Below are 11,012 nucleotides of genomic sequence, written 5' to 3' on the forward strand. Positions count from 1 at the left end.
CTAGTCCTTCCCTGTGTCCCTACAAACCCTCTAAGAGAGGCTTTTTTTTTTAAGATTTTATTTTTTCATGCGAGACACAGAGAGAGAGGCAGAGACACAGGCAGAGAGAGAAGCAGGCTTGCTGTAGGGAGCCTGATGTGGGACTCAATCCTGGGACCCTGGGATCACACCCTAGGCCAAAGGCAGATGCTCAACCACTGAGCCACCCAGGTGCCCCTCAAATTATCAAGAAAAAACTGACTAGTATCATTCTAATTACCCTCCCCCCCCATAAATAGACAAGTAGATCCTAAAATTTATATGGAAATGCAAGGGACTCAGAATAATGAAAACAATCTTAAAAAGAAATTACAAAGGTGAGAGACTTAACACTTCCTGAGTTTAAAACCTAGTACAAAGCTGTAGTAGTCAGGTCAGTGTGGTGCTGACATCAGAATAGACATACAAATCCATGGAATAGAATTGATAGTCCAGAAATAAAGCCCATACATGTATGGCCAACTGATGTTTTTTTTTTTTTTTTAAGATTTTATTTATTTATTTGAGAGGGAGAAAGAGAGGCACAAGCAGGGGGAGCTGCAGGCAGAGGGAAAGGGAGAAATAGGCTCCTAGCTGAACAGAGAGCCTGATAGAGGGACTCTATCATCCTAGGACCCCAGGATCATGGCTTGAGCCAAAGCCAAATGTTTAATCAACTGAGCCACCAGTCAATTGATTTTTAATAAGGGTACCAAGTCTTTTCAATGGGGAGAATGATGATAGGATAACTAGACATCTACATACAAATGAGTAAATTTGTTTTTTTTTTTTAAAGATTTTATTTATTTATTCATGAGAGACACACACAGAAAGAGAGAGGCAGAGACATAGGCAGAGAGAGAAGCAGGCTCCATGCAGGGAGCCCAATGTGGGACTCTATCCCAGAACTCCAGGACTACACCCTGGGCCAAAGGCAGATGCTTAACCACTGAGCCATCCAGGGATCTCCCAAATGAGTAAATTTGGACCCCCTACCTCATACCCTATGCAAAATTTACCTCAAAATGGACCAAAGATGTAAATGTAAGAACTAAAACTATGAAACTCTTAGAAGAAAACAATGGAAATTTTCATGAGCTTGGATTAGGTAATGGTTTCTTGGCTGTGGCACCAAAATCAAGTGCAACAAAAGAAAAAATAGACAAATTTAGCTTCATAAAAAAATTAAAGCTTTTGTGCACCAGAGGAAACTATTAAGTGAGAAGACAATTTACAGAATAGGAGAACATAGGGGCACCTGGGTGGCTCAGTTGGTTAAGCGTCTAACTCTTAGTTTTGGCTCAGGTCTTGAGCTCAGAGTTGTGGGATCGCGCCCCACATGGGCTCAGTGTGGAGTCTGCTTGAGACTCTTTCCCTCTTCCACTCCCTTTACCCCTCCCCCTGCTTGTGCATGCATGCGTGCACTCTATCTCTAAAATAAATTAATAAAATCTTAAAAAAAGAATAGGAGAGCACATTTGCAAATCATAAATCTGGTAAGAGTCAAGTATCTAGAATATATAAGAAGCTCCTATGACTCAATAATAAAAAGGCAATGTAATTTTAAAATAGGCAGAGGACTTAAACAGACATCTCTCCAAAGAAGAGATACAAATGGCTAGCAAGCACATAAAAAGATACTCAACATTATTAGTCATTAGGAAATGCACATCAAAACCAGTATGAGATACCACTTCATGCCTACTAGGATGGCTTGCATCAGAAAGATTGTGTTGGTGAAGATGTGGAATAATTGGAACCTTCGTACATGCACTGAGACCCATTGCTGGTGGGAAAGTAAAATGGAATAGCCACTTTGGAAAACAATTTGCCACTTCCTCAAAATGTTAAAGAGGTACCAGATGACCCAGTATTCTATTCCTAGGGGCATGCCCAAGAGAATAGAGAACATACCTTCCGGGGATCCCTGGGTGGCACAGCGGTTTGGCGCCTGCCTTTGGCCCAGGGCCCGATCCTGGAGACCCGGGATCGAATCCCACGTCGGGCTCCCGGTGCATGGAGCCTGCTTCTCCCTCTGCCTGTGTCTCTGCCTCTCTCTCTCTGTGACTATCATAAATAAAAAAAAAAAAAAAAAAAAAAAAAAGAACATACCTTCCTACAAAATCTTGAACACAAATGTTCATAGCAGCATTATTCATAATTGACTCAAAATGGAAATGACCCAAATGTTCACCAGCTGATGAATGGACAAACAAAATGTGGTATATCCATACAGTGGAACAGTATTCGTCCATAAAATAAATACTGTAGCATGGATCATCATCCTATGGCATGAATAAAACTTGGAAACATTCTGCTAGTGAAAGAAGCCAGACATAAGAGTCCACATCTTGTATGGTTCTCTTTATATGAAATGTCCAGAATGGGCAAACCCCTAGAGACAGAAAGGAGATTAGTGGTTGCAGGAGCTGAGTGAGAGGGGAAAAAAGGAATGACTGCTAATGAGGACACAGTTTCTTTGGGGGATAATTTAAGTGTTCTGGAATTGGACGGTGGTGATGGTTGCACAAATTTGTAATATATTAAAAATACCGAATTATACACTTTAGGGGGTGAGTTAATGCTTTGTGAATTATGTCATAGTAAAAAAAAAATTGCAAACCCCTCCTCTCCCCCCATTGGCTGGGAGTCAAGACACATTATACAAAACAGCTGCCCAGAGAGTAAAGCTCTGAAGGCTGGAAGGGACCGACTCATCCCTGAGAAGGGCATGCTGCTCCTGCCAGGAGTACAAAACAAGTGGAGAGTGGTTTTAGTTCAGGTCTAATTCATCAGTAAACAACCTTAGAAATCATTCATAAAAACTCAGGAAAGGCCAACCAAGCCTTTTTCAATGCTGGAAGTTTTTTCTGTGTATTCATTATGCATTCTTTGCTACTGTTTTTTTTTTTTTTTTAAGATTATTTATTTATTTATTCATGAGAGACACACAGACAGAGAGAGGCAGAGACGCAGGCAGAGGGAGAAGCAGGCTCCATGAGACTGGATCCTGGGTTTCCATCCCAGGTTTCCAGAATCCCGCGCTGGGCTGAAGGCGGCGCTAAACTGCTGAGCCACCCGGGCTGCTCATCCTTGCTACTGTTCTAAATAAATTCTTTCGTTGCTAAATTTATTTGGAAGAGCAGTCAATGGTGCATAATTAATGCCAGTCAGAGATGCCCTTTAACATTCTGACATCTGGTTTTACTCCATACCTTCTGAGAAACCTGCAGAATACACTGGGGAAGAGGCCCAATAGTTCCGTAGCTGACGTCACTTCAGGTGCTGCTCTCTGACCATCTGAGCAGAATGGGCATTTATAATAGATGTTTGTTGTAAGGACTGGGTGCTGGTTGCTCAGTCATGTCTTTTTCCTTCCCCGGGGCCCGTGCTAAGTATTTCATTCATCCTGTGCATGAAAGCATCTGTGCCAAGTTCAAAGGTACTTTTGTTCGTGCAAATAGGAAGTCATGCCTGCCCGATCATCTCCACTGAAGCAGAATTAAGTAAAAGCCTAGACTCATGTTGCATTATCTTGAGACCATTGTCCAGACTGACCTGTGTGCTCTGCCTGTTTCCTCAGAGTGGTAATAATTGTAAATGGCTTGTACGATTTGGCAGTCATAGGTGTCGTTGGTTGTCAGGATGTGAGCTCTTGTGCCAGCTTTATGTGGACTTGGATACATCATGTCATGGGAGCAGCCTCTTACTTTGTTCTGGGAGGAGACCTGGCTCCATGCTGGACCTGCCCTTTGCTCTTCCACTCTCTCAGCCAGGACTCACATTTCCTAAGAGTTTCCACATAGATCAATCCATTTATCCTCCCAGTTGCCACGTCATGACAATTTTCAGGAGTTGAGATTCAGCGAGTTTGTAGCCTTCTGAAGGGCATACCATTAGAAAGCAGTGCAGCTGGGGTTCACCCTAGGTCTCCCAATCCCACATTCAATTTTTTCTCATCTTGCCACAACTGTAAATTGCTTGGAACTTGGAAAAGATTTTTTTCACTAATGAGAAATTATGAAAACCTGGGAAAGATAGCAGTGTAAGAGCAGGCTTACCAACATCCCAGGACAGACCACTGTGAAGTGCTTGACCAACATCTGCTCTCACCTACTCCCCTAATGTGGCAAGATGGGCAGCTAGAAAACTCACATGTGTCCTCAAACTTTTCTGCATTTAGAAGTGGCCAAGAGACCAAGTTCTGGCCAATGAGATATGAGCTAAAAATTCTGGGAAGGGTTCCAGGACAGCTTTTATAAGGAATAGACTCAACTAGTGAGTATACCTGAGACTCAGATTTGTAGCCTGGTGTTAAGTCAGAAACCGCAAAGGACCTGAGATGTTACCCTACTTGGAAGCTAATGCTAGCCTACCACACTATGCATATTTACTTTTAGGTGACATGAGGTTTTCTGGATCAGACAAACATTTGATCACTCCTGGCAAAAGCAACCAGAGCAGCACCTTAGCACAAGTTCCCCACACCCCAGCTGCCAGAGAAGGACATGCTGAGAACCAGATGTCATCTGCACATACAGTGAGGTTGATATCACAGGAGAAGAACCCTGAATTTAGGAGTTTCTTAGGCCATTGGCACATCTGACCCTTGAGATGACTCATTGATCAAGGCTCCAGGAAAGAGGGAAGACATCAACAGGTTTATTATCTTGGAATATAAGAAAGGTCTCTAGGATGTAGAAGGAGAGGGATTTAACTCTCTCAATCTCTCTGGAGGTCTCTACATTTAGGGAGACACTATCTCCAGATTCCCAGGCCTTTGCTAGCCAAATACACCCTTTGTACAGAAATCCTGGACCAGGCAAAACTATGAAATATCCATGGAGAATTTTCCCCCAGCGCCTAGAGGCTCTGGAACCACTTTGCAACATAGAGGATAGCCACAAACAAAGGAGAGAGGGACCGAGAGATAGAAGGTCCCTGAATCTTTGGTGGCATCCTTGAGCAGCTGACCCAGCCCTGGACTCACTTGTTTAAACCTTGGTTTCTCAGGGTTTCTCCTGCTAGAAGCCAAATAGGAATCCTGTTATGTGTCTTCTATCACAAACTGAAGCCCAAAAAGAGGGGAGTGGGCAGGCAAATGAGAAAAAGAATCATTACAAAACTAGAGTATGGAAAGATGGCTGTTCCATCTTCAATACAATATGCTGTACACAGAACCCTTTATCCACCACCTACTCTTCCTTCACTCAGTGAATGGCCCCTCTATTGATTCAGTTGCTGAAACTCCCAAGTAGGAATACTTGTTTTTTCCTTTCTCCTTATCCCCTAGATGCAATCCACCAACAAGGTTGCAGCCACAGAATCTACCTCCTTGGCCCGTGTGCCACCATCTCTACTTCCTCTCAATAGCCCCCTCAGCCCTCCCAACCCACCATCCCTTCTCTTAGCACAGGACTGGTCCCAGCACACCAGTCATTAAGTCCTCAATAGTTCTTGTCACTGTTAGAATTTAGTTCTGAGCCCATGTGGCCCGAGAGAATTCTTTACTCTCACCTTGAACCATTCCAACCTTCACCCACTGTAATAAGCAGCACTCAGTACTCAAGCACTCAGCTTTCACCCCTTTAAGAACAAGCCAATCATTTTCATATCTTTAGGCATTGCCATTCCCTCTGACAAAATGCTCTTCCCAGCCTCTTCCATGACTGGCTTTTTCTCACAACTGAGGTATCTGCACTCACGTCCTCTCCTCAGAGAACCCTCCCTGACCACTCTCCTTCCCCTGTTTCTCTCTGTCAAACTATCCTATTTTCTTTATAGCACGTACCAGATATTGAAGTTCTCTTGCTTATTGTTGATGTTGTTCAATTTTCGTCCACCTGCCCACAGAAGCATCAGCTGCTTGGGAGCAGGCCCTTGCCCCATTCGCTGCTGCCCCTGCAGACCCCAGGCCCAGCACCACCCACCGAAGCTCTTAATAATGGTGGGCTTGGGCGGTGCAACAGCTGCCTCTCTTTTCTAGGAGCGAGAGGGTAGATACTGCTTCAGAACAGCCTTTGAACACCCTCAGAGCTCACCTTTCCCCAGCCACTGCCTTATGGCCGGGTTCCATTGTCTTCATGGCACTTACTGCATCACATTCTTGAGCTTGTTGGTTGTTTTCTCCCCTCTCTATCCTAATGGAAGCTCTCGGAGGACACAGACCTTATGTGTTGTGTCCACCACTCTCTTGCCCAGGCACCAAAAAGATTACTGGCCGCATTGAATGCATGCTTACTGAATGAACGAATAAAATGCATAGAAAACAAAATTGACTTGCTTAAGTTGTCAGCCAACCACATGTCACTGGTTAGGCATTTAGCAAAGGCCAACCTGCCAAAGTTGGTTGGAGCCTGATAAGAAATTCCATAATTGGTGACCAAGCTAACCGTCCCTGGATTGTAATGGTCAGCAGGGACATTGTCAAGCTTCAGGATGAAAACAGTTTTTTTGCAGGTGAATGCATTGAGAACTAGAAAATCTGCATAGACTGAAGTGGTCTTAAATGTAGAAAAGGAACCTCCAGCTGCATAAATTTCTTTTTCCGGGTGAGCCAAGCAGCCATTTCCTATGGCCCCAATCTGAGGGTAAACCCTATTCAAAGAATACTTTCTTTCCCCTGTTGATAGCATTAGATCAGGGGTTCTTACACTCCAGGGTATATAAATATTACCTAGGCCTATGCTTCTCAAACTTGAACACCCAAAATCTTCACCTGAGGATTTTTAAAATGTGGACTCTAATTCAGTAGATCTGGGATATGGCTGAGGTTCTGCATTTTAGCAACTTCCCAGGTGAGACCAATGTTGCTGGTCTGAGGACTACACTTCCCTACTTGAGTAGCAAGTACGTAGGAAGTTTGTTTAAAATGCAGATTCCTGGGCTCACTCTCCAAGCTCCTAATCCAGCAGGTCAGTAGGAGGGGCCCAGGGATCTTTGTTTTTAACAAGTGGCCCAGGTGAGTCTGATTCAAATGGTCTGCTGACATATTTAGAGATATTTTGCATTTGACCATTGTCATAAAGAAACTCAAGAAGAGTGATGAGCTAACAAGCTGTCTTGAAGAAAGGTAGCCGAAGAAAGGGGGAGAAATAGCCGAAGGTTTTGAGCAGTGGTAGAGAGGGAGCTCTTTAAGGATATCCTCTAGTGGGTGGTGAGGAAGAGTGACACAAAATAATGCTTGCAATGCAGTGTTTGCAAATGGCCCTTGTTCAGACACCTGAAAACGTCTAGCCCAGAAGCTCAGGCATGGGCTACTGAAATTTTAATGCAGAGCATGGTATCGTTCATGACAATGATCCTGGGTTCATATTTAGGGGAAAAAAATGAGCAATGGTTCCTTTTCACGGGCAGTGAGAAATAGAGAAGTATGCAATTCTAGCCCCCTCTCCTGCATGCTCCCTTTTACTCTCTCTGCTCCAGCTACAATGGCACTCAACAGCTCCCCCCACACAAACAAACATGGCAACTAGGGGCTTTACATTTGCTTTTCCCTCTGCCCAGAATGCTCTTTCTAAAGAGGTCTTCTGGCCTGATGCAGCCAGGTCTCTGCTCCATGGTCTCCAAATTAGAAAGGGCTTCCATAATCACTCAGCCTAAAGCAATGGTTCGTTATCCCCCTATCTTGCTTTATTAATCTGCATAAACTTACCACCACCAGACACTGTAGAGGGCCATTGGTTTCTCTTCACCATATTGGAAGCTCCTAGAAGAGCAGGGAATAGTTCTGTTCTATCCTCCTGATTTATCCCCAGTGTTTAGCACAGTCCCTGTCATGCGATACATACTCAATAAAATACTTGCTTAAGGAGGAAGGAAACCATGACCAGGGATGGGGATGCCTGTCCCTCTTTGTACCCTGATACCTTTCCTTCCTACCAAGGTTCTCATCACCAACTTGCCATGGATAAGAAAAAGCAGTTGACTCTCTTTAGTGACTAATGTGACCTTGAGTGTGTCTACATATGGTTTTCAACAAATTTGAGAGAGGCAAAATGGGGTAAGATCAGCATAGTATTGATTACTTCAGATGAATAGGGAACTACAGGTGAGCTTCAGGTTGACACAGGTCTGGGTCACACAGAACAACCTGAAATGACATAGGACACGGATCACTGGAAGTTAAGAGAATATGAGTTGGGCAGGCTAGTGGTAGATTAAGCCAAAGATGGGAGCAGATGCTGACCATCTAGAACAGGGATCAGCAACTATGGCCCATGGGCAAAATCTGGCCCATTGCCTGTTCCTATAGATAAAGTTTACAATACAGGCTACGTTTTAAAAATATATGCCACTGAGCTGAGCTTGCCTGAATGGAGCAGGAAAAGGAGTGGGGACACTCAACCACATGTACCTCAAGCTGTGTCAGAGGAGGAGAGAGCAGCATGTTTCCCCAAGTGTAGAAATGGGACAAGTTACTCAGGGCTTGAGTAACTTTCTGCTGAAAGAGGCAGAGACCCCTGGGAGCAGACCTTAGAAACACCACCAGCATCTTCAGGAATTGAATGTGAATGTGGGCCTCTGCACTCCCATGTTGGTGAGTCGTTGGATATGACTGCCCCAGAAGGAGGTGTGACAGTACAATCAGTGTCTACAGTTGTATCTCTAGCTAATACCAACCTCAAAGAAGGTTGTGGGCTGAACAGCTTCTTTCTGCAGTTCCCAGCAGCTGAGGAAGAGGCTCTTTCTTCCTAAATGAGGAGATGGGCAGAGCATCACAGCATCCACTGCATTTAGAAAATGATTTAAGAGGAGTAGATGTCTCATTCTTTTGGAGCTGACATTACAAAGGTGATAGATATTTACTCTGTCATTCATTCATTTTTATTTTATTACTTATATATAATTATACATCTGATGTATGACATATAATTATATTCCATATATATTGTGCACCTACAAAGTAGCAGGTACTAGGCCAGGCTCTAGACATGAAACAAGATTTCTGTCCTTCAGGAACCTACATTCTGGGGAGCAGAGGGAGAGAGACACACACACTCCAGCTGAGGAGTTCTCTAAGGGAAGCAAGCCCAAGCCTGGCTCAGCACAGAGAGATGGGGCTCAGGGTCACACCTAAGGCCTCATGGAAGAGGTTCAGCCTCTGTGACTCAGTTTTGCAGATATAGTTAGAACAGAATAGGGCTTCTTTTTACCCACAGGCAGGAAGTTGTCTGATACAGAGCCTGTGGCTCCCTTCTCTCTTAGCTGGTGCCAAGACCCCAGGGCCATCTTTCTCTGATACGTGGTTCCAGCATAAACCATAGTGCCTCCATTCAGTGCCGCTAGATGGCAGTATTGGGCCAAAAGTGCTGCCACAGCTAAACTGCTTTATTGCAGTCAGCGCAGATCCGGTTGTGGTTTATCCTGCAGGTGGGCCGAGTGGCAATAGTGTTGAGTGCCTGGGAGCAGCAATAGGATTTACATTTTTTTTTTTACTTTAATTCATCAAATTGCATATGGCATATATATATTCATGTGCCCAAAGGATTGAAAAATCAAGCAAATGGTAGAGTATTGATCTCCATAGTAGACTGAAATCACTGTTCCATGTTTTCCTAGAAAATTGGTAAACTGGAATTTTCATGGGAATGATCTTTTCTTATTATGTCCTCCCTGCCTCCTGGCCAGGCACCAAGTGTACACATTGGTGACGTTATACTTAATTTTTTTCATGATCTTCAGTTGGCACCATAGTCTGTGGCTTTTACCCCCATCTTCTCTAAGTAGATGATGATTGGAAAGCAGCTATTGTGAAATGTTTGTGATATGTTAGAAGATAAGTCGGACCTTCCCTGATAGTTTATGGATGTAAAACCAGAGTTGAGAGTCTCATCTCCAAGGTCACTTGATTTATTTCCAGTAATCTCTTTCTTATGGGATTAAAGTCCTCATTTCTTTTTTCGTTTCTTTTTTCTTTCTTTCTTTCTTTTTTTTTTTTTTTTTTTTTTTTTTTTTTAGATTTTATTCATTCACTTGACCAGGTGGCGGGGGGGGGGGGCAGAGAGAGAGAGAAGAGAGAGCACAAGCAGGAGGAGTGGCAGGAAGAAGGAGAGGGAGGAGCAGCCTCCCTGCAGAGCAGAGAGCCCAATGCAGGGCTCAGGGCTCCATCCCAGGACCCAAGGATTATGACCGATTGTACCCAACTAAGCCACCCAGGTGCCCCAAAATTCTCATTTCTTATTAACTAAGCCACTATTGTCTCTGTGTTTTGTAACTTTAGGGAAACTGTATTTTAAAGAATATCAGCAGATATTTTACAAGGCAAAGTTATTCATTCAACGAACATGCATTAGGCATTTGCTAGATGCAAAAGCACTACATGAGGGTGGAGAGTTGAAGGGGACTATAGCAGTCTCAACCTTGCAGACACTGACAAGTGGGGAAGCAAAGGATATGACACAACCAAGTGCCTTTATAGAGGAAAGATCTTTTTTAAAAAATTTAACACAAATGGAAGAACAACACATGAAAAAATTATGGACAGTTCTATCAACTCCTCATGAGTTGAGGAAATGATATAGAGGGAAAAGAGTGCAGACAGAGAAATGAAGCTGACACTGAAGTTGAAGAGCAGGTGGCAGAGAGGCAGCTGGTTGGCATTGCAACCCAGGAGGAAAAAAGGATCTCCTCTCTTACCCACATGTGTCTGGAGAGAAGGTTTATGAGGGATTCCTAGGTTTCTTGAGGGTTCAGAGAAGCAGTGAAAGGCAGCAGGGAACATAGAGCACAGACCATGGGCCACTCCCTTCAGGAGAGGGGAGGTTGGACTTATTGTGGCATGTGAAATGGCATAGGTCAGTTGTGCATCTAGGACATTCCCCTACCAGAAAGATGGCAGAGGTGAGCCCAGATGGGTCCCTGGAGACCACCAAACAAGTCTTATGATTCTAATCACCCATGATAATAACTTAGTTGATAGTATCTACAGCTGAAAAAAGGAGAGAAGGATGAAAGAAGGAAGGAAAGATCATAAAACAATGTTATTTAGAAAT

This window comes from Nyctereutes procyonoides, unplaced genomic scaffold (assembly GCF_905146905.1).
Source record: "Nyctereutes procyonoides isolate TBG_1078 unplaced genomic scaffold, NYPRO_anot_genome, whole genome shotgun sequence".
Classification (NCBI taxonomy): Eukaryota; Metazoa; Chordata; class Mammalia; order Carnivora; family Canidae; genus Nyctereutes; species Nyctereutes procyonoides.